The 25956-nt window shown below is 36.2% G+C and overlaps 1 protein-coding gene across 3 annotated transcripts in view; it reads left to right on the top strand.

Moving 5' to 3' along the window:
• The first annotated feature begins 14909 nt into the window (after nt 1–14909).
• The window catches only part of LOC131439455 (zwei Ig domain protein zig-8-like), a 436989-nt gene continuing 425942 nt past the window's right edge, over nt 14910–25956 (top strand). Inside the window, exon 1 of one of the 3 annotated variants that reach the window (XM_058610477.1) lies at nt 14910–16056. The gene's annotated coding sequence lies outside the window, so the exon portion shown is untranslated. The remainder of the gene's footprint in view (nt 16057–25956) is intronic. The other 2 variants (XM_058610475.1, XM_058610474.1) reach the window with 2 other exon arrangements.

The raw sequence follows: 25956 nt of genomic DNA, 5'->3' as shown, positions 1-25956 counted from the left end.
ACACAGAAATAAATTTTGAATTTTACAGGTGACGTAATTCTACAAACGACACAGTTCATAACAACTTAACTTATCAATAGACTAAATATTCCATTCGCACAGAATTTTACAGGCTCCGAGTGTAATTTTCATTCGGATATCATTGGCCGCTATGTGGATTTATATGCATCAATAAATCATCGAGCAGATATGTGCTGCTATGGCTCAGTCGATAACTGCCGTGCTTAGCAAGCTAATGTTTCTCGGTACAAGTCGCGCTGTTTCTATCGATCTTTTATTTTTTATTTCATTCGATTTCAAGTCATGTAATTTTCAAATCACATAATTTTACATATTCTAGAATATAAATTTGACTGAAATAAGACGCTCCATTTATGTGCATATTATAAGATGTAAAATCACAAGATTTTTTCGAACTGTGTAGATAAAAATTAGCCTTGTGAGTGAGTTCTGCCATCCGTGCCAACATCTCGTACGCGTCTACATTATATTTTAAATAAATTTCCACTACATCTCAATCAAGCAATATTTAGTCTATGGTGTAGAGCTAAGTTCTTCTCTGACTAAATAAAGTGTGTTTTCTCGCATTTTAAACTCCATATTTAGAGGACAGACTTAGCATAATGGGTAAAACCATCAACTTGTGATCGATTTCTATGTCATATGAGCTTAATTGGCTGTGATAAGGGACGCGGACGAATTGAGTTCACCACCACCACTACATATTCACAGAGGTTTTTTTAATTTTGTCGACCTGAATCAAATACAGCACGACAAAACCACGTCTCTCCAAAATATTACAATTAGAAGGTCTTGTTAAATGATGCCCCAAAAATACTTGCTTGGCAATGCTAAGTTTTTAAAAGCAATCGCATAGTAATTGCACGCGTATGAGAGAGTCGTCATTATACAGCTATGTGAATTAATACTGTATTTTCAAGGGAAATATAGCTTATATGATTGACACTTTGCGAGTGAAGTTTCTTTTCTGGCTGGTTTTATTACCTTTCCATTCCAGTAAATGTTTACGTGTATTATATATGTGAGTGGTTTATCTGGTCGCAGCAGGAACAGAGATGTATGCAACATGTACAGATTGGTGACAAAGGCATTTTTGTACACAACTGTCGTGTCTGGTTCAGTATAATGGCAAAGTCGTGTCATTTTATGTGCTGTATCTACTGATTTCACCCACTTTCATGGTATATACACGTTTACTCTCTGAGCTTGTTGGCGCATTTTAAACTAGCTACAAATTCAATGCTATGATTCGAGCAGAAATAATCACATCTTCTCCTATGTTGCCACTGGCTATGAATCCATTTAAAACAAAGTTAAACTGTAACATTCAAGCTTCTATACAATATTAACCTATGAATGTTGTCAGACTACAGAAGCTTCATTCTCAAAGTAATATCTTCCGGCTAGAATCTGATTCAACGAGCATACATATACACAACTTCTATCAGCACTTTCTCCAAGCCGGAGGCAATGAATTGGAAACTTGGAAATTTATAACTTGGTTTGATTCTATTTCGATATATCTGAGCCTAACTACTGAGCAAAATCGAAGAAGAAAAAAACTCTGACTGAACGTGATTTAAGATATCCATCCATTGGTTTGCACAGTCCTGAAGCTATTAAAGTTTCGGCATCTCTATCGTAAACATCTAATCAAACCGATAAATCTTTCTCTTTTGGATCTTGAGTTTTGTGAAGCGTATGATAATATATTTGATAATATTTATTTTATCTGTCTTGGCCAGGAGTGTAACATTGTCCATCATAGAGTAGTAGTAACCTATTCCACAACTTTAAATTGTTGGTCACTTGAATTTACGAAATTACTACATCAGTGTGTGCTCGTCGTTTTGTATGGCTATGTTGATTGCTGAGCCAGGAATAACCACAGTGAAAACAAACATACACCTCAAGTATGTTGCGGAAAATCGCAGGGTAAATGTAGCCCACCATTTCGTCCAACCACGGTACCCGTTGAATATTAATAACAATAATTAATTCTGCGGTTTGCACGGTAAATAAGGACCTATCTTAGAGCTCCAACCCTCATTCGTCATTTGTGAATTTCACCGGCTGCCTTCAGTGTTTTCAGGAACGCGATGGATCATGGAGGGTCGAGGTGAAGGTGAAGAGTGTTATCTTAATTTGGTCATGTGTATCGTGATTACCATGAAGGCCAATCTCAGACCAAAGCAATAGTCTGGACGGAAGACATTTTAAAGTCAACCGTTTTCAATGGTTGGTTCGGTAATTGATACAAATGTTTGAAGTTTGCAATACAACTAGATGTTTGAAGTTTGCCAGAACAGTGAGGTAGATGAGAAAATTGAAGAATAAGTAGTAGCAAAATCTGTATTAAGGTGTTAACAAAAATTATCATCTCTAATTCTCTAAAGCGGTAAGATCAAAATTCTTCAACACCTCAATTTTGCCATTTTCATATAGAGAGGTTATGCAATCACTGTGAAAACTGACTTTTAAACCGAGGCCCGGAGAGCCGAATGTCATCTACCACTAGACTCAGCTTGACGAACTGAGCAAATGTCTGTGTGTGTTTGTATGTGTGTATGTGTGTATATATGTGCGTATGTTACAAAAATGTGCACTTGATTTTCTCGGAGATGGCTGAACCAATTTTCACAAAGAAAGATCAGATGGTCCCATGTGCAAAATGAACTAAAAACGCCCAATCTATTTTCTCAGAGACTGCTAATCCAATTTTCATTAGCGTAGAAATGAAAGGTCTTACAACTCCACATAACCCTACCAAATTTAATCCGGATACGACTTTCGGTTCCGGAATTACAGACTGATAGGTAACAAAAATTGATTTTCAGGGACGTGTTTTATACATGACACGAAAATTCAATCAAATACATTCAAATAGCCGTATAATTCTTGAATAGGATAGATTTGGTTAGTTGATGACCAAATAAATTGGTTTCGGGTATATCGGATCTTCGTTCCAAATTCCGGAAGTATCGAAAAAAGTGTTCGTGTACTTCAAACCGGAAATCACTAGCATTTCGTAGAAACGGATAAACCGGGTTTAATAATCTTAGATTAGAATGAAGAGTCTCTTGGTCCCATAGCCTGTTTTTGAATATTATCCAGATCGAACTTTCGGCTTGGGAGTAACAGGGTAAAATGTGCAAAAATATGACAAAAATGCATTCGAATTTCTAGGAGACCGGTCAACCAGTGTTGAATTTTCGATCGTGAATATCTCTTGTTGTGTATAACGTATAAACATCATTTTTGCCTTTCTCATATAAAAAAACGTGTTTTATCCCCCTAGCAGTGAGATGATACCTTTTTTGCCTTTCTCATATAGAAAGGTTATGCAATCCCTTGAAAAACCGACTAGTGAAAATTGGCCAAGTGTCATATACCATTCGACTCAGTTCATCGAGCTGAGCAATGTCTGTGTGTGTGTGTGTGTGTGTGTGTGTGTGTGTGTGTGTGTGTGTGTGTGTGTGTGTGTGTGTGTGTGTGTGTGTGTGTGTGTGTGTGTGTGTGTGTGTGTGTGTGTGTGTGTGTGTGTGTGTGTGTGTGTTGTGTGTGTGTGTGTGTATGTGGCAAATAATCTCACTAGGTTTTCTCGGGGAACCGATTTTGACAAACTTAGATTCAAATGAAAGGTCTCGTGGTCCCATATGGAATTCCTGAATTTCATCCGGATCAGACTTCCGGTTCCGGAGTTATAGTGTAAAGTGTGTTACATATTGTACACCGTCACTTAAACCGACGAAACAAAAAACGTAAAAAAATTTCTAAACTGGTCTCAAAACTACACAAATCGATAGTTATTATCAGTAGGCAACTAAACAAACCAATCCTGGCTATCCTGGTTCCCGGTATCCGGTTCCGGAAGTACCGGAAATAGTGGTCATATATACCAAAAAGAATCTCACTCACTTTTCTCAGCGATGGTTTGACCGATTTCCACAAACTTAGATTCAAATGAAAGGTCTTGTGGTCCCATACGGAATTCCTGAATTTCATCCGGATCCGACTTCCGGCTCCGGAGTTATAGGGTAAAGTTTTTGACATATTGTACACCGTCACTTAAGATATTTTCGGTTCCAACAAACATTTAAATCGTAATCTAGAGTGCGTACTAGAAGAGTTTGTACGTCATTTTAGTTGGTGGCCGTACGAACCGAACCGGTATATTCTCGGGTTCCGGTGCCGGAAGTGCATATAATAGTGAACCCATTTCGTTTTCTTAAGGATGACTTACTCAATCAAAGCACTGTTTTATTCTGTATGTTATGCAAAAACAATCTCTTGGTTTCTTTCAAAAATCGAAGAGAAAAAATTTGAATAGAATACCACAATATTATATACATGAGAAAGGCATCATTACACCACTAGGTGGATTAAAACAGGTTTTTTTTTATTATTCCACATGTGTTTTTTGCATCAATATTCTTCGGTGTTTCAGTTTTCATGACATTATTTTAATGACCGTCGTTTTAATCGGTAGTTTGAGATTTTAATCACTCATTACTCTAAAATGTCGAAACTGCAAATCGGATCGAATTTGAATCTAAAAGTGTGACAATCGATTAAACATTCCATGATATGTAAGTTCTACTTTAGAGTTTACGGTAATACAAGGTACTTCCAGAGCCGGTATTCAGGAACTGGCATAACCCAAACCGATTCGTATGACATATGATGAATAAAATGCAATAGTTTTGAGTCCAACTTTAAAGCTCTTCGGGATTGTCATCTTCTATATGATTATGAATTCTAAAAATTCATCATCGTGTAATTCCAGAATCGGAAGTCAGAATTGAATAAAGTTAATTAATTAATTTTGTATGGGATTATAAGTTTATTTTAATTTGAATTTTGAGAAAACGATTCAGCTTTGAGAAACGATTCGATACTGGAACCGGAATTCGAAAATCGGTGAAGCCGAAGTTAGATAAATTCACCAGAGAAGCTGTATAGTGTACATTTGTTTCAAAATATTTGAAAATCAGTGTAGACAGCTTTGAGAAATCGTAGCGCGAATTAAATTTTTAGGTACCTTCCGTATCGAAAACTGAAACGACTATCCAAATCAGCAAAATGAATAAACCTGATTAATTTACATGAAAGACATATTTATACTAATCACCCTGTATCCCCGAAACCGGACGTTGGATCTGACTGAAAAGCAAGATGTTTTATAGAATCTTGAAACTTTTCGTTTGAATCTTAGATCGGTTCAGCCATCTCCAGAAAAATGAGTTACACAATTTTAAATTCGTTTCACATATCATCTTGTAGTTCCGGAGCCAGAGGTCGGAACCAAACATAATTCAGGAACCTTGTTTGGGAGCATACGATTTTTCATATGAATCTGAGTTTGTAGAGAATGGTAGAGTAATACCCGAAAAAAAATTTAGTGAAATTGTTTGTCACACACGTATTTGCTGATCTCGACGAACTGATCCGAATGGTATATGGGTGTTATGTGCTTCCAGCATTTATTGCTGTAAGTTGTTAAAAACAATATAATTATGGAATTGCTTTCAAAATGTCACGAAAAAGGATGCTGTACACAATCTTTTTGGTACATAGGAACAATTGTATGTAACAGTATAAAAAAATTAGAGGGTTGTATTCAAGACACGACCGAGCACAATAACATTAAAAATGAAACGTTTCTAGGGTCTTCATAATAAATACAAAAATAAAGATGATAATGATAAATTAGGAAAATCCATTAACAAATCATCGAGGAACAAGCGCTGCAAATTAGATTCGAAAAATCTATCGCCGATAATTCTAAATTGGCCTGATAGTTACCAGAGAACCAAAATAAAATACTCAATTCAAACCAATTTTTCAATGGTATGCAATTGAAAAATTCAAATGACGTTGTTTCATAAGTTTAAGTTAAATGTTTCCGAATCGAATGTTTGTTGAATTATATAAATCCATCAACAAATGACTGAGTTATAAGCGTTCAAAATTATGACAGAAAAATGTTACGCGATTAGTTTTGCATGTTTTAAATTGACACCCAGCCTCGGGAAGCGAAGTGTAAGGCATTTTTAATGGCAAAATCGACAAAAAAATTGCTAAATACATGGGATATTTCAAAAGAATCGGTAACCATGCTGATACGGTTCTTCAATAGCTAGATGATATATAAGATACTCATGCGAACACGGTGTTGCACAGACAACAGGAAATTTCACCAACACATAATGCAAAAGCGACAATCCAGCAAGTGAACGCATATACAATCCAGTCATCAGCTCACTGGACAAGCTACTTGTTTCATTCACAGTCAAACATCAACTAGGCAAAGAAATATTGTGCAGCCTATATTTATAGATTTCTCTTCATACTACGCATAACGATGCGGTGTTTTTTATGCATGACGCAAAGCCTCCTATGCCGAACAAGAAGTTGACGTCATTTTGTACAACAGGGATTAATGGATGAAAACATAGGTCGATTCCAACCATTTTTTCAGTAGTATGCTATTGAAATACTGAAAAGACGTCGTCATACATGTTTAAGTTAAAAGTTTCCGAATCGATTGGTTGTTAAATTATAACAATCCGTCGACAAATGACCGAGTTATTAACGTTCAAAATTATGACATAAAAAGGTTACGCGACTATTTTTGAAACTTTTAATTGACACCCGGTCCCATATAGTGAAGAGTAAGGCATTTTTAATGCCAAAATCGTGTTTCACTTTGCTCCCAAGCATTGCTTTGTCATACAGCTCTGAAAACTCCTACTGCTGGAATAGGGGGAAAAGTCGCTTACACAAAAATGTCGATAGCTTAGTTGAAAATGGACGGATTTTAACAATCTATGGCTTGTTGGATAGCTATTACCGTGCGGAATCTAAGTCTGGAAACATGTTCTGTTTTCAAGGTCGAGTGTGACAGATACTGTCAAAAAAACTGAAAATTTTGACATAAAACTTCGTATAACTGAAAAAGTAAACATTCGATCTCAAAACCATTCAATAGCGTTCTGGGTGACAGGAAGACCTCGGGCCTCGGAAAGAATGGTTAAACATTATGTATCATTGTGAAAACCGGCTTTAGAACTGAGGCCCGTAAAGCTGAGTATCATACACTATTCGACTCAGCTCGTCGAGTAGCAAAATGTCTGTGTGTATGTGTGTATGTAACGTTTTTTTTCACTAACTTTTCTCGGAGATGGCTAAACCGATTTTCACAAGCGTAGATCCAAATGAAAGGTTTATGATTCCATAACAAAATTTTCAAATTTGTTTGGATTTTTTTCAAAGATGACAAGATCGGCGCCAATGAAAGCTCTGTTACACCTTCTACTGAAATACAACTTACCTAGAACTTGAACCTCCATAAGCAGTACACGCGTTTTACTCGTAAATAAGTTGAGAAAACCCATAAATTGCTAAAATTTCTCAAGTGATAGTATCGAACAAAGTATTGCACAACCATCGGACATAATCGCACCGAGAAAATCAACCGTCTTCTTGTACGGCTTCCTGGATCGAATTCAAAAGGTTTTATGATTATATACAAAACTTATGAACTTCATCTTTAAAAAAAAAATTTTATACTATCACTTCAATGGGCGAAGCAAACACCTGAAAAAGTTTCCTTAGGCACCGGAAACAGTGATCATATGTTCCCAAATGGAGCTCACTCACTTTTCTCAGCGATAGTTTGACCGATTTTCACAAACTTAGATTTAAGTGAAGGGCCCTGTGGTCCCATACAGAATTCTTGAATTTTATCCGGATCCGAAGTCAGGTTCCGGAATTATAAGGTTCAGTGTGTTTAAAGTTTTATACCGTCACTTAAAGCGGCAAAACAAAAAACGTAAACATATTCTAAATCAACATCAAAACTGCTCCAATTGGTAGTTTGTCAGTAGACGGCCAAACAAAGCGATTCTGGTTATTCCTTCAAGAATCGGAGCCAACATCTACTCATCAAACCCGTTCCGAAAATATTGCTAAGGTTTTCACGGAATATCAATGAACCGAAAGTCGCCATCTTGAAATTCAGAACCACCTCAAACATCGTTTTGCAACATGTACTCATCAAACCCCTTCCGATAATACTCATATTCTGATGGTTTGTAACGAATATCGATGAACCGGAAGTCGCCATCTTGGAAATTGATGCAACTTAGAACATTCTTTTTCTGCAAATACTAATAATTTTTGTTCCATAGTTATCCAGTATATTATACATATCTACCCAAGTAGCAAATGTAACTTATTGAACTTTCAAGATGTTTTACAATTGATTTAGAAATGTTGTTTATGTTAGATATGTTTAGAAATATATAATAAAATTGGTTGTGCCACTTATTACTGTTAAGTTTCACAATACTACCAAAAAAAATCACTGTAGAACAACTTTAAGTACATCTAAAACAATTGTGCAGTAAATCACCAACTTGTTAATGTTTCACTAGAACCTCTACAAAAAAATTCACATCGTCATGTAAAACGGGAGTAACTATAACAATTGTGCAACTTATCAAAAACTTTCCAAACGGCTGTCATAATTGTACCAGGCACAATATACGTCAAAATTGCTATAAATCTCTTGTGGAAGAAAAATTAATGAAATAATGGATGCTCTCCGCAAAGCAAAAAATGCTAAGCCGAATTGATAAGCTCGCAGTAAAAAATATATTTCTGCAGAGTCCGCATTGGTTTGGCTGCCTCATGAATTTTCAGATCAGTGTGCGCAGTTTTCTTCAGTTTCAGAAAAACATTGATATAAAATTCAAAACTTTCAAAAAAGTTGTGCAAGATGTTTGAATTGAACGCAAAACTTGCAGACATGAGATTATTATCATAAAAGTTGCAGGAATACAGCATTACATACGCAATCAAAACAAAAATCAAACAGATAATTTGTATTCGGTTTTCATCTCGCGAAAAAAAATAAGCAGACCTGACATCACTTTTCAAAGATATTAAACGAAAAGTTAATTTCATCACAGTTACCGCTTGTGCAACTTGTTTTTGCAACTCCAGCACACGGACTTGCCAAAAATAATACCTACAGTGCGTATCACAAAAGTCGGGCCCTCTAAGATAAATGACTATTGTGTATTGTTGTTTAATTCAACTAGAAGGTTAAACTGATAAAAAACAAAACGTAGAGAATTTCTTTCCGAAATATGACCATGTTAATTCATTTACAAAAACACAAAAGATTAATTCTAAAATATGTGCATTATCATTTTTCATGTGCAGATTATTTTACAAGATCCATGTTTGTGTTGAGAGCAGTTGTATTAAAAATCAAATGTGAAACTTATTTATTATAAATTATGTTTGTTATGTTTTTGTAAACGTCATTCATATTTATTGTTTACATTACGTAGTAGATTGCACGAGTTTCACAATTGTTTTCTCGCTGATTTTATTACTGCCATTTTCGATGCATGAGTTTTTGTATCAGTTGCACATTCGTTGTGAATAAATGTTCGTAATAACGGATGAACTTGAAAGTATGTTGCACAACGCAGATAAATTGCACTTTTTCCATAACACAACAGTTATTAGAATAGTGATATAAACTAACTTGATAAATTGCACAATCAGTAGAAATATACATGACAGCAACTTAACATGCTACTTGGGCAATAATATAAATACATAGGGAAAACTTTTTACCGTTGAAAATTCCTAAATAACGTAAACTTTTTTTACGTCATAACTGGATTTACGAAGTCCCGATTATTACGTAAATGGAGGTTTGGGTGTATATCGAGTGCCCTTTGTGTTCGCGCGCGTCATCCTTCTCTGTTTTTTTAGCCGGCCGGAAACATAAGTCAAATAAATCTTGATCAATAGATTCAAAAATTTTACAGAATATTCTCGATAGTTATCTCCACAGAGGTACGTAGGGGTTTTTGAAAATTGTGAATATTTTTATTTATGAACAATTTTGTGATGAAAAAATGCGGTTTTATTTTCAAAGGGCTGCAATTTTACAGAAAATCAATTAATTATAAAACCCCTCACGTACTTCTATGCACACTGTAATATGAAATTAGAAAATGTTTTGTTTTTTGTTCTAGATCGAAAATTGCGGGAGCTGAATTTCCGGCCGTCAAAATGCAACACTTTCGCGGAAATGCCGTCAAGCCACCATTTTGCCCGTCTCTACAGTGGTGTAACCCCTTAAGAATAAATGAGGCCAAAATGAAAATCAAATAAATGAAATAAAAACTATGGTTATGACTCTCTCCAACGTGATCTTTAGAAAAGGTTACAAATCATTTTTTAAATTTTCAACCAATCATTCAATACATCAATTTCTATATTTAATAAATTGGCTACTCGTTTCTTGATAACACTTGTTTTTTTGGAAATCGGTTGTCAGAGGGTAAGCTTCCATTCTGGAGAATATTTAACCTACAAACAAATCAAATTTGGGAGTGTGTTCATGCACGATGCGTAAAACGGAAAAATTCTCTTACCTACGATTGTGTGAAGAGGTCGCAACATTGATTTTCAAAGCTCGATCCTGAAAATTCAAGCAGTATCGTAAATCCAACTTCGAGTTTTAAAGTGCCTGCTAAACCAAAAATAGAGAAGAAATGTTTAAAATTATATCCGTAAAATTGCTCGTATGTCTTGACGATAGGTGATAGATTGAAGTTTTCTATTGGCTACATTGCATTGGTTTCCAATAACTGATTACAGAAGTCCTGAAAGTAACCTAAAGGGTCAAAAGTAGAAGTAGGAATTTTTCGGATCCAAAATTCGATTCCGATATTGCGGGAGTTACGAGTTGGCATCACTGGGAGTGCGATGCGGTGTCCTGGTGCTACTCTCAAAAAAGTATAATTTTGATGTGTTGTTTTATATGTATAGTTAAAATTGTTATTGAAACAGTTATTTTAGTGATAGTGAAGATGTGGCAAGTGTGGGCAAGTGAGAGTGCTATTTATTGAATATTGTTGATGCGCGAATCTAAAGATGCTCAAGCGGCGGAAACTGAGAATTTACCGCCCCAAAATTCAACGATGTTAACCTGTTAACCGATCGAATCGCCGTCTGCATGTCATTGTCGGCGTTGTCGGATTTCGATGGAATGTGTGAAAGTTTACAAAACGATCGTGTCATTCAAACTGAAGGTCTAGGGTTTGTTATGCAAAGGACCCATTCGCTAGTGTTTTTATTTTATTCTTTCAGTGGTCGTGTTTCATCTCGCGTTGTTGACAGCAGAGCGAGTGGGAGAAAAGGGATACTGGTGAGATCGTTCCTAAAAGATATTTTATATTTTTCTTTCTCATTATATTACTCCTGAGTATCGAAAATCAGGGTTTGTTGAGGTCATATTGTTCACCAAAACATATCCGGATCTCTTTCCCTCCCTACTAACAAATCTACTATCCCGTGATGCTTGTGAAGATGCAGTGGTACCTGCGATCTCTAAAAACAACGAGTATCGGACTAACATTCCTTCCTTTCCCTTCGTAGCACAGCCTTTGGTCGTAGCCAGCGTCGTTATTGATCATTTAATAAAAAAATTAGGAGTGAGTGGGTATGTAAAGTGAAAATAATTTGCATCTCCCAAGCTTCATTTCCTTGGTTCATTGTACATTTCCACTAATTTGATCAATCACGAAGTGCAACTACGGACGATCTATTTCAGCTCAGCTCAGCTCCAAAATTCGATTCCGCTATTGCGGATTATTCAATGATATTGGGTAGGAAATTACCATTCTAGACATAAAACAATGAGAGCAGCTCTCGTTTCGTTGAAGACTTACAAAATTTTAATTGGTCACATTAAATTACAATATCAAATATTGATGAAAGTTATATCTAATGTTCGTTCAATTCTTGTGTGGTAATGCCAGGATTTATTTATTAACTTTTGTATGTTTCATATCGAATAAATTTTAATAGACTGCAGTCCAACTTTACAAAGTTTTGTGTGTTTCTGTGCCAAGAGAAGATATTAAAAGAATAGACATTTTAATTCTAGATGGCTGAACCGATTTCAACAAGCTAAGGTTGTTTGAAAGCTACTATTGGGTCACTGATTAAGTTATAAGATCAAATGGCTCTGGATTCGGAGATATAACGGCATAAGTGACGTAAACAACGAACTCACTGTTTTTCCTACCGCTCAATTTTCTCGGAGGTGGATAAATCAATATCAAAAAAGCTTAGACTCGTTTAAAAGCTACTATTGGGTCATTGATTAAGTTCGAAGTTGAAATGGCTTTCGTTCCCATACGTAACGTAAACGATAAAACCCACTTTTTTTCTTACCGCTTAATTTTCTCAGAGATGACAAAACCGATTTCAATAAGCTTAGGCTCGTTTGAAAGTTACTATTGACTCAAGTTCGAAGTTTGAAAATATCAGTTTTGGTTCCGGAGATATCTGAGTATAAGTGACGCAAATGACAAAATTCATCACTGCTTAGTTTTCCCGGATATGGATAAACCGATTTCTATACTTTTAGACCTTTGCAAGACCTATATTGGGTCATGGATCGGATTTGAAGAGCACAAGTTTTGGAGATATAATCAATTTGACCAATGATCAAGTTCTGATATTTTATTGCTAATTCATTTTGTTTGAGGAATGTTGCCAAATATGAAAGCGCTGAAGCATGCTTTTGTGAACTATCCGATTCAATTTTAACGAATTTGTATAAAAAATAAGCCCAAATTCGTGCCGGAAATAGTCTTAGTATGAAAAGGCGAAACATGTTCTAGTGAGACTGTGTCAATGACAAGAGAAAAGCACACCACTGGGTGGATAAGAATAGGTTTTTTTCATATTGGCCTGCCCAAGTTACCTACTAGTCTGTGCCGAAAGTAGTAGTATATGATTAAATAGTAATTTTTCAATCTATTTTCCGTTCAGTTATTGCAAACAGTAATTGCAATTTTATGTGCAAATAGTAATTGTTTTACGATGATAGACGATAACACTGCGCGGTTGGGCTACGGTTGAAATTTTCAACCAAATTTCCATTATTCCTGATTACCACCTTTCATCTTCCGAATCCCAAGTGAAATGTGGTATTGTAGGTTGACTGATGAAGCTAGGGGCGTATTAGCTTGATGAACGTGACAAATCACTATATTTCCAGTGTTTATGGCCATGGATTATTTTAATCGACTCGATAAAATGCCTACCGAGCATAAATAAAAGACGCTAATGGCGATTAACGTCGAACAGAACAACATGATGTAAATTCACAGATCGTCAGGCATAAACGGAATGGTTCATTTTCTATTTTCATCTCAATTACACAAAACGTAGGTAGTGAGCGGTATTATCTGCAAATACCTACCAATATTTGCGGAATCCAATCTTGGCTTGTTTTTAAGATCCAATGACGATAGCGACCTGTCTATATAAGCGGATTCGACGAGCGCATCAAAATAAAGCTAGGTGAAAGCACACCCTGAAACTGTATTTACATTTGCTAATGTTTCCCGCTCATTTCTATCTGAGACCAATCTGAGTGTTATGCTATTCCACCTACCTTCCTCCCTCCCTCCTTCCTAATCGCATCGTGTTCAAGACTGTACCCAGTTTCTCATGAAGCAATGTTGGTTTTTCCCAGACAAAAGCTGCTTAACATTATTTTTCCTCAATATTACCTGATAATCTTAATGTCTTCCTGCTAGCGTGCGATGCCATTTTTACCGATGCCGTCTTTCGTTCCTCTGCAGAGTGTATACTTTTTTTTCCTTCTCGTGGCATTCAACATTACTGTCGTGGAATCCGAGGTGAGCAGTCTCTCCAAACACGAAGAAGTGCGTTCGAACATAATCGCTGGAAGCGGCAAAGAGCTATTTGGCAGAAAATGTACGTGGCTGTCGAGACTCGTCCATCTGTGATTGTAAGCAAGGTGGCGGATGAATAAGGGAATGGTGTTCATCTCTTTTTCCAAGATATTGGCAAGGGTAGTTGATGAGCTTTTGCACCGATTCGAATGGCATCACAACGATTAAGTTGCTAGTACGGCCAGAACTTGTAGTTTTATTTCCGTATTATTGTTGGTAGTTCTTTGTTGGTAATTTTGTTTGGATGGGAAGATGCTGTATTAAATGGACGATGGCAATGAGTATCGGTCGGGATATTTTGAGAAAGAGAAATATACGATTCGATATACGAACCTACGAAGCAGCTTTGGGAGACCGTGAGATATTTGGAGAGTTTTTGATCGGATAGGTTAAAAACGAACAAAAACAAAAATTAGGAAAGGCTCCCATATGTACAGAAACTGGCAGACGAGTATGATAGGTCCGGACCCCCGGGTAGCTCGAGATGTATTTCCACCACCCATGATACTGCGAGAGGTTAAATAGAAGCAGCATCAAGTGTTTGTTGCATTATGTAAGAGAATCTCGTTGCGCTTTGACTCTCCTAAAGCTTTCAGACTGGCAGGAAATTTATCTAATGCAGAAATCGGAGCGTTGAAAGCGATAATTGATCCTGAACATATTGCTTTCATAATTCAATTCACTGTCCAATGATCACGCGACCGTTCTGGAAAGCTGCCAGGTCTGGGATATTCCGAGTTCGTTCGGCCGAAGCAAAAAGCAGCGTGAGAAATATCATCTCTATTCGTACATCATTTGTTTATCAGCAAGGCAAAAGAGAAACCGCTGGACATTCCTGTTTTCAGAGAAACAGAACCACCTTACCCTATCATACCAAGAGTAACATTTCCGAGTGCCGATAGCAACGCGCTGACGCAGTAAGAACAGCACCGTATCACGGAGAGCAAGAGCGGTCTCCAAGAAATAAACTGAGGGGAATCTACCCAAAAGCGCATGATCGAAAACGAAGCTTTTACCGCCGGAGTTCCATCTAAGGATACTAGGATTTTCTAGGTTCTGTCAGAGTAGAGTGTACATTCGGCGGTAGTGCGTCATTCGGGTCGAGTTTTCCGCGGCACCGTCCTTTAAGGCGAGAGAGGTTGTCCTCAAACAATAGTGTTTTGCTGCTGCAGGGCTTCTCTTGTGCTGTCAGGTGAATTCAGAGTTAGGCAAAAGTGTCGTGGATCTATTCTATAAGTATCATACAAATACTCGTTGGCCAAGGGAGGACGAACCAATGATGGATTGTGGTGGTTTTAAGTAATTTAACACTTCGGTTTGACGATTCCCCAACAAACTTTACGGTGCATCGAAAAAAGGTGGCAGGAGATTAAACGGTATGTTTGTTGACGACAACGTTTTTGCCGTGAAACCGTGAATAATATTCATTGTTGATATGTAGCGGAAAACGCCAAGAATGAGTTATTTGTGGTTGAATGTAGACAAAGAAGAAGTAACCACCGCAGCAAGCGAGAAAGGATAAATCACAGTGAGCCTCTGCAAGAGAATAGCAGGCGTTGAGCTACGAAGTGTACAAGTGTACCTGGGATGCTGTATATGTGAATCCCTAGTGTGGTGCGGCTAAGAGTTATGATGATGTGGATGGTGGCGATGATCCATAAATAGGGCAAAGTGGATTTGAGAATACGGGAGAATATAAAAAAGTTATAAAAAATTGCCCTTGAGAGAGGCTGTACATAAAAAAAAGCTGGTTACGATTACTGTGCAGTGCGACTATATAAATTAACGAATTTATATTCGGATATTTTAATCTTATAGAAGTTTAATGATTGAATTAGAACTAAGTGCAAACGCCGAGAACGTGTTGAAATCGAGTACAAGTCAATTGGATAAACGGTGATTAAGAAAGCAAATTGTAATAGGCAGAGTAAAAGGATTATCAGTGCTGTGGACAGCGGGTGTGTGAATATTAATTGGATTAGCTGTTTATGGATTACTCCTTTGGTTTGTTACATAATCCACTGCACTCGGTGAAGAGAGAAGAGCTCAGCGAGATTCAAAAGTGAGATATGCCAGAAAAGAATTAAATCGATTGAAATAAAAAAGACAACGAATCTACTATTATCCCAACGTTGTTTCTATTTATATATCAATGGAATATTCACCCTAACAACCCATTCCATGTTGGATGTGCGTGCTTCTAGATGAGCAATAGTTAATTAGTGTTTAGGTAATTGAGTTTATCATTCACAAAATCTATTCATAATTATGATAGTCGGCATCAGCTACGATTTGACGAGTAAACCACATAGATTATTTACAACTCATACCTACACTTGCCTACTAGCCATATGCCAAATCTATTTCGATTTCATTGATATATCAATTTTTTATCTGAACATGAAATGTACAATGGTGTCCTCTAATGTAGTATTAAAATATGAAATATTATAATACTTAGCAGATTTAGTGAATGCTGCTATACATTATTATATAAAATGTAAATGCTTTGGCTAAGGATGATATAGTTTGCTAGTATATCATTTTTGTTTATTTTGAACGTCGACATCAAATTTTTAGGTTCAGTAATTACATATAATGTAAATGAATGTTTTGTTCAGCTAAAGACATACCTTTTAGGAACGCATGACCAATCATTAATGTTTATGAAAAAACTTTCTTTATTATATTACACGTTTTATGTTCAAATTCAAAATTGTATCACATTTCCTCTGAGGTCATTTTCGTGTTGATCTGACATGTACCTGAGAAATTTTTCATTGTAACATACGAAGAAATTGCCGTACTGCTCGAAATAAAGTCTGTTTGAATCCACCTAGTAGTGTAATGATGCCTTTCTCATATTATTAATTTTGTCCTATCTATTACAGCGAAAATTCCCCGCAATACTACTATTAAAATAAGTTTTGGAAAGAGTTTTGAAGATTTCTATTGCATAATTCTACTGCATTGATATATTACATTTGAATTTAAGTTAGTGAAAATCTGTTCAATCATATGTAAAAAAGTGAAGTGGACTGCATTTTATCGCATTGGATTACTATTATCGGAACCGAAGGCTGGATATGGGCATAGTGACATTCGGTTTATTCAACCATACACTAATATGACCTACCAAAATTTTTAAGATTTTCTATGGCGATTTGAATTTTGGAAAAAAAATTACCGTTAAAAAATTCAGTAAAACATTTATGGGACTATCAATGGTCTATTTGGTTACAAACTTTCACGGTCTGCAGGAAATTTATTAGCCAATATAAAGAGGCAGGTTATGAAAAAATATCCTTAAAATTGACATTTTTATACTAAACAACCTACCTTCGGAAATAGAAGTTTGATCCGAATGAAAATTGGGATATTATTATGGTATCATAAGACCTTCCAGATGAATCTAAGATTGTGAAAATTGGTTCAGCCAACTCCGTGAGAAGTGACATTATTTTCACACTTTTGGTACACATAACCCTGTAATTCCAGAGCCTGAGTCGGATTGAAATGATATTCAGGAACTTTGTATGGGACCATAAGACCTTTCAATTGAATCTAACTTTGTGAACTTTGACCTTCTGTTTCAACAGACTTCGCAGCCGATTCAGAGTGTACAGAATCATAGCATGGCTGGTGCTACGATCTTACTGACACTAGGAATTCTTCCAAGTCGGGGCTCGAAAATACGACAACTGGTTTGTAAGACAAGTGCCCTATGCATTGAACCGCCAACCCGGGGGCTAAGAACCGTGTTTTAAAAAACGTGTAAAATAAAACCGTATTACTTGCGGAAACCGTACAAGAAAAAAACCGTGTGTAACCGATTCGGAGTATAACAAAACATTTATTTTGCATGGATGCAGAGACCAATTCGACTCGAGACTGATTTTTAAAAAGCGCGTATGTTATTTCTCGAGATATTTAGACATGAAAGTCAAAGAACTCGGTTTTTGTTAATTTACGCCATTTAAACAAGTCAAATGTAATTCTAAAAATATAAAAAAAGTTCTTCGAAATGAAATATAAAAATTTCTATGCAACTGTCAGTTATTAAAAAAAATTGTATGCATTATTAGTGGTAGTAGGACCTAACTATGCAATGGTCCTGTACGCTTAGAATCGGTTGCGAAGTCTTTTGAAAAGAAAATCAATTACTGCATTGGAATGTTGTACTCTGATATTGCATTTTAATGCATAAGTTTTGTTTATTCGCTTATTATTGCTACAACTATTATCTTCGCCTCTAGTAAAATCTGTTAGGCACCATTCACCGCTGCATATCGTGCTTGATTCAGAAAATAAAACGTACTGCGACGTTTCGAACACCGTCAGCTATAATTTTTATAAAGCTGATTATGATAGCATGAATAATTTTCTTTTTACTATTAATTGGACTGAAGTTCTTAACAAGGACGATGTCAATGCTGCAGTACAGACTTTTTCTAACATTATGAGCTATGTTATCGATCGCTTTGTGCCTAAGCGATCCAGTCGGGAATCAACCAAACCGAATTGGCAATCCACCGAACTAAGACGTTTAAAAACAGTAAAACGGGCAGCATTGAAGCAATATTCTAAGCATGGAGGATTTGTCTTACGGCAAAATTATGTGCAGATAAACCGAACGTACAAGAGGCCGTGAAGCGTTGCCACGATAATTATTTGCGGAACGTACAACGTAAACTAAAGTCGGATCCCAAAAAATTCTGGAGCTATGTTAACGAGCAAAGGAAAGAATGTGAGCTACCTTCGTCAATGCGTTACGGAGAATTCACAGGTTCAAGTCCGCAGGAGATTTGTCAGCTATTTTCTCAGAAGTTTGCTAGTGTTTTTTCTGATGAAAAATTGTTACCGCATCAAGTATCCCTTGCGGTGCAAAATGTGCCATTTCTTTATCAGTCCTTAAATGCGATCAATTTGGATGAAAACACTGTTCTGTTGGCAATCCGTAAAACAAAGGCTAGCACCTCTTTAGGGCCAGATGGTATACCGGCGATTGTTCTGCGAAAATGCTCTGCTAGTTTAGCAGCACCTCTTACGTCTTTGTTCCTCAAATCGCTAACTGCCGGAATATTTCCCGATCTGTGGAAGTCCTCTTTTATGTTTCCAGTTCATAAAAAAGGAAATAAAAAACTAGTTGACAACTACCGTGGAATTGCATTTCTCAGCGCCATTCCAAAGCTTTTTGAAAAGATCGTTCTTGAGCATCGCCATTGCTAAACTAGACAAACTCGGTTTTGGCTCGAACGTACTTCGCTGGATTAATTCATACCTAAGCGATCGACGTCTTGCCGTAAGAATCGGTGACTGTGTATCTGATGAGTTTTGCGCTTCCTCCGGAATTCCACAAGGCAGTCATCTAGGACCACTGATATTCTTGCTGTACTTTAACGATGTGAATTTTGTCCTGGAAGGTCCGCGGCTTTCATTTGCTGATCTAAAAATGTATAACATAATCCGGAAAATAGATGATGCTGTATTCCTGCAACGCCAACTGTTAATTTTTGCTGACTGGTGTGAGATCAATCGAATGATTCTAAATCCCCAGAAATGTTCGATCATAACATTCACACGAACGAAACTTCCAGTTCGATTTGAATACTGCATTGGTGACACTCCAATTGAAAGGACGACATGTGTGAAAGATCTTGGCATCTTCCTCGATGAGCAACTGACGTTTAAGCAACATGTTAGCTGCATAGTTGCAAAAGCTTCCCGATGTTTGGGATTTGTAATACGGATAACCAAAAATTTCAATGATATTTACTGCCTGAAAACTGTTTACTGTTCGCTGGTACGCTCTATTCTTTTTTTTTTTTTTTTTTTTTTATTTTTTTTTTTTAAATAACTATTTATTGGAATATGAGTTAAAATTAAATTATTAAGATTTAAATTGGGTGTTCAGCCACAAGTGGTGACTTTTCAGCCCTGTTATATATATATGATTTGGTTATTACCATGAAGACATCATTTGCTTCCGCAATTCTGAGATTTTTGTGTAGGGAAAATTCTAAACCTACTTGTATTGTGTAATGGGGAAAAGGAACTTATATACTAACTTACTAACTAATACAGAGAGCGAATCGATTCAATTGAAGATTGCATCGATTTTTGTCGGAATTTGCTTATAATATTATGTGACATTACATCTAATGGTTCTATATTTGTGAGTCTGTGTAACTCATTTGTACTAAACCAGGGAGGACGCTTCAGAATCATTTTCAGAATTTTATTCTGAATCCTTTGAAGCGTTTTCTTCCTGGTGGAACAACAGCTTGACCAAATTGGTACCGCATAAAGCATGGCTGGTCTGAAAATTTGTTTATAAATTAACAATTTGTTTTTTAGACAGAGCTTAGAATTTCTGTTTATAAGAGGATATAAACATTTAATATATTTATTACACTTTGCCTGGATTCCTTCAATGTGATCCTTGAAAGTGAGTTTTTTGTCATACGTTAAACCTAAGTATTTAGCTTGATCAGACCATGTCAATTCCAAGCCATTCAATTTGAGAATGTGATTATTGTTTGGTTTAAGAAAAGAAGCTCTTGGCTTGTGAGGAAAGATAATTAATTGCGTTTTTGCTGCATTTGGTTTAATTTTCCATTTTGACAGATAATCACTGAAAATATTTAAACTTCTTTGTAGGCGACTGCAGATCACTCTTAGATTTCTACCTGTGGCTAACAGACTTGTGTCGTCACAGAATAGCGATTTCTGACAACCAACGGGTAGATTTGGAAGATCAGAAGTGAAAATATTATACAAGATTGGAGCTACACTCGAACCCTGCGGAACACCGGCTCGTACGGGTAGCAATTCAGATTTACAATTCTGATAGCTAACCTGAAGAGTACGATCAGTTAAATAATTTTGAATCATTTTGATCAAATAAATAGGAAACTGGAAATCAGACATTTTTGCTATTAAACCTTTGTGCCAAACACTGTCGAATGCTTTTTCTATGTCTAGAAGAGCAACTCCAGTGGATAACCCAGAAGATTTATTTGATTTTATCATGTTCGTTACTCTGACAAGTTGATGAGTAGTTGAATGTTCATGACGAAATCCAAACTGCTCTGGTAAAAAAATTGAATTCTCATTTATATGAGTCATCATTCTTAACAAGATAATTTTTTCAAAAAGTTTACTGATTGAAGAAAGTAAGCTAATTGGGCGATAACTTGATGTTTCTGCTGGGTTTTTATCAGGTTTTAGGATAGGAATTACTTTAGCGTTTTTCCATCTTTTTGGGAAGTAAGCTAATGAAAAACACTTGTTGAAAATTTTAACCAGGAGTCTCAAGGCAACATCGGGAAGATTTTTAATAAGAATATTAAAAATTCCATCATTACCAGGAGCCTTCATGTTTTTGAGTTTCCTAATAATTGATTTAATTTCATCAAAATTCGTCTCAATAATGTCATCGTGTGATAACACTTGGGTTGAAATATGATCATACTTCAGTGAGACTTCATTTTCAATAGGACTCACAACGTTTAAATTAAAATTGTGGACACTCTCGAACTGCTGAGCTAGCTTTTGAGCTTTTTCACCATTTGTAAGAAGTATTTGATTTCCTTCCTTGAGAGCAGGAATTGGTTTCTGAGGTTTCTTAAGAACCTTAGAAAGTTTCCAGAAAGGTTTAGAATATGGTTTAATTTGTTCAACTTCTTTAGCGAAATTTTCATTTCGCAAAAGAGTAAATCTATGTTTAATTTCTTTTTGTAAATCCTTAACTATGTTTTTCATAGCAGGATCACGAGAACGTTGATATTGTCGTCGACGAACATTCTTCAACCGAATGAGCAGTTGAAGATTGTCATCGATGATAGGAGAATTTAATTTAGTTTGAGCTTTGGGAACTGAAAGATTTCTAGCTTCGATAATATAATGATTCAAATTATCAATTGCTGTGTCGATGTCCGCAGAATTTTCTAAAATAGTTTCATGGTCCACATGATTTTCAATGTGAGATCTGTAATCCAACCAATTAGCTCTATGATAGTTGAAAATAGAACTAATTGGATTAATTATAGCTTCGTTGGAAAGTCTGAATGTTACAGGAAGATGATCTGAGTCAAAATCAGCATGAGTAATCGGTTCACTACAAATGTGACTTTGATCTGTTAGAACCAGATCAATTGTAGACGGGTTTTTCACGGAAGAGAAACAAGTAGGATTACTGGGATGAAGAACTGTAAAGTAACCAGCTGAGAGTTGATTATGAAGTATTTTACCATTACTGTTATTTTGCCTACAATTCCACTGGACATGCTTAGCATTTAAGTCCCCTATTACGAAAAATTTCGATCGATATCTTGTAAGTTTTTGCAAATCGCCTTTAAAGAAATTTAATTGTTCGCCGGTGCATTGGAATGGCAAATATGCTCCAGCGATGAAATAAATTCCATGAATGGTTTCAACTTCGATTCCCAAGCTTTCAATAACTTTAGTATTGAAAGAAAGTAAAATTCGATGTTTAATTTGCCGTTGGACAAAAATGGCAACTCCACCACCAATTCCAGTAAACCTGTCAAATCGATGAACCACATAATGTGGATTACTTTTCAATTTTACATTTGGTTTAAGAAAAGTTTCTGTCACAATGGCAATATGAATTTTGTGAACTTTGAGAAAATTATAAAATTCATCTTCACTCGATTTCAAAGATCGAGCATTCCAATTTAAAATATTCAAATAATTATTTAACATCACTGTTAAATTTTAAATTCATTATAATATTATTATGACTGCCATTAGAAGAAGATGATTTGGCCGGTCTACCTATTAATAAATTGTTTTCGTTAGAAGAAGAACTGCAAGGCGGTCCTGTGTTTTGATTATTTACATTAGAAGAAATAGGAGATAGATTTCTACCTAATATACCAGCATAACTGACATTAGAAGAAGATGATGACGAGGTCGATCTACCTGTCAATAAATTGTTTTCGTTAGAAGACGAATTGGCAGGTGCCTTAGAAGAATTTTCAGGTATGTTCTGTAAATTTAAGGTCGTTGATTTGACTTGTTGTCTAAGCGAACGAGCGTTTAAAATTTTTTCCCTGACAGGACATTTCAAATAATTGGATTTATGATTTCCATTGCAATTTGAACATGAAAATTTATCAGTGGTTTCATTCATTGGACAAACGTCTTTCGAATGCGATTTACCACAATTCAAACACCGTATATCCATATGACAATTTTTGGTTCCATGGCCGAAGCCTTGGCAACGACGACATTGCGTTAAGTTTGCAATACGATTATGCCGTTTATAATGTTCCCAATGAATTTTAATGTGGGAAATGAAACGTACTTTTTCTAAAGTTTTCAAATTGTTTACATCACTTCGATTGAAGTGTATTAGGTAAAGTTCATGGGAAATTCCAGAGCGTGGTTTAGAAGTACCATTCGCTCTTTTTTTCATAAGTATTACTTGGGAAGGGGCAAAACCAAGCAATTCTTTTATTTCATTTTTAATTTCATCAATACTTTGATCATTTGATAATCCTTTCAAGACAGCCTTGAAGGGTCTGTCTGATTTTATATCATATGAATAAAATTTATGAAGTTTTTCGGACAAATATCGAATAAGACGTTCGTAATCTTCCAATCCATCCACCAAGACTCGACATTCTCCTCTTCGTCCGATTTGAAATGAGACTTTTACTTCCGGGAGAAAAGTAGAAAGCTCAGTACGGAATGCTTTGAAGTCGGAAATCATCACCGTCACTGGTGGCATAGATTGATGTTTCTTCCCAGAACGACAAGCGTCCATTTTGGGAATTTTTGAAGAATTTTCTTCTATGTCGCTACAATCGGATTCAGGAAGAATCTCGTAAATATTGTTAGACGGCATAGGATCAACGGAAGGGAAATCCGTCCGTTGTCTTTTATTTTTACATTCAGATTCTATGAGATCGTGAATGTTATTAGAAAAATGTTGAATAACGGATTGTGATTTATTCCGTATTGAATTATTTTTAGCCTTAGGCTTGTTGCCTTTCCGGTTGGACGCAGGCATTTTTGAAATTAATGAAATTTTAAATTAAATTAACTAGGCTAAATTAGTCTTCGATTAGACTCCTAGCTAGCCTTAAAAAAGGCTGATTAATTTCTTAGTCACTCTAATATCACTCTTTGTATCACTTAGTCACTCTAATATCACTCTTTGTATCACTTAGTTAGTGATTCAGGTAGCCTTGAAAAAGACTGAAGCCTTGAATCAATGAAACTCTAGGTAGCCAGAAAAAAAAATTCCAGGAGCCAAGAGCTATGGCGACTGGCGCTCTATTCTTGAATATTGCTCAGTGGTATGGAACCCTTACTACCTCAACGGTGTCAATCGGATCGAATCGATACAACGCAGATTTATTCGCTTTGCACTGCGCCGGTTGCCTTGGAATAATCCACAACAGCTCCCGAGTTATGAAAGTCGAGCGATGTTAATTGGAATTGACACACTGCATGTTCGACGTGATTTATCACGAGCAATGACAATATCTGATATTTTAACTGATAGGATCGTTTGCCCCGCACTTCTTAGCGAAATCAACCTCAACGTTCGATCACGTGTTCTTCGTAAAAGTTTGTTCCTTCGCTTACCATTTCGTCGCACTAATTATGGAATTAACGGTGCTATTACAGGAATGCAGCGGTTCTTCAACAGAGTTTCATCAGGATTTGATTTCCATCTGCCACGCCGTGCCATACGATCTAATTTTTTATATATACTAAGAAATAATCATTTGGACTAAATTATGTCTGTTGATTCAAATAAATAAATAAATAAATAAATAAATATATAACACATGGATCAATAAGTCCCGAGACTAAAGCAGAGATGGCGCTCGTAGTAAACCAGTAACCACGTCTTTCTAGAGTACTAACCTTTGCTTAAAACGGGTCAAAATGTAAAGTCGATCCGACCAGAAACAGCTGAGTTATCGAGGTTGGAGTGAAGTCGTTTTATAGTTTGTTTAAAAAATAGAAAAAACCGAGTTTCGTGTTTTGATAAAACATTGTTTTTTAATGGGTAAAAACACCGTGCAAGCGAAACAATGGATTGAAAAATGTTATCCGGACTCTTGTCCATCAGAAGCAACGATTTGTCGGTGGTTCGCCGAGTTTAAACGTGGTCGTACCGACACAAATGACGCGGAACGCTCGGGTAGACCTGTGGAAGCCGTTACACCGGAAAATGTGAGTGAAGTGACAAAAATTATAATGAAAGATCGTAAAGTGAAGCTCCGTGAGATTGCTGAGATGACACAGATATCATATGGAAGTGTATTTACTATCCTTCATGAAAAATTGAGCATGAAAAAGATTTTTTCCAAGTGGGTGCCGCGATTGCTTTCGATGGAACAAAATGCACCCTGCCACAAGTCGTAGAAATCACAAAATTGAACGAATTGGGCTTTGATCTGCTTCCCCACCCCCCATACTCGCCAGATTTAGCCCCCAGTGACTACTAGCTCTTTGCTGATCTTAAAAAAATGCTCCAGGGGAAAGGATTTGGTTCAAATGAGGAGGTCATCGCTGAAACAGAAGCTTATTTTGAAGCGAAAGATATTTTTTTTTATAAACATGGTATTGAAAAATTGGAAAAACGTTGGAACCATTGTATCACCCTAAAAGGTTGATGAATAAAAAAAAATTTTGCGAAAAAAATGTTGTATCCATTGTTAGTCTCGGGACTTATTGATCCATGTGTTATGAATAATTCTTTTTTTTAGGTTTTACATTTTTGAAGATTGTATGAGTACAAAGTGCATCGTTATTCGAAAACAGTCTGGTGTCGATTGTGGTTTTGAAAATTGGAATGAAGGAATGGTATTTGTCTGTGCCTGGAATCATTTTGGTATTTTGATAAACGCTACTCTACTATCTCCCCGTTCGTAATCTAATTGTGACACAAAATGGCCTAGACGCGAATGCTTGAACCGCAATAGCGTAGTTTCTTGATACTTTATATTAAATGATTTAGCTATTCTGATTGTCTATAAAAATTTCGAACGAATGAATTGTTTCCTGATTGTTGCTCTAAGAGTTGCTCTGAACAGCAACAAAGTCTAACAAAGAAAATTAAGTGAGATCACGTTTATCGAAGTTG

This window comes from Malaya genurostris, chromosome 3 (genome assembly GCF_030247185.1).
Source record: "Malaya genurostris strain Urasoe2022 chromosome 3, Malgen_1.1, whole genome shotgun sequence".
In the NCBI taxonomy this organism is placed as follows: domain Eukaryota; kingdom Metazoa; phylum Arthropoda; class Insecta; order Diptera; family Culicidae; genus Malaya; species Malaya genurostris.
The sequence above is the reverse complement of the archived record's forward strand: the minus strand, read 5'-3'. Positions and strand labels throughout refer to the sequence as shown.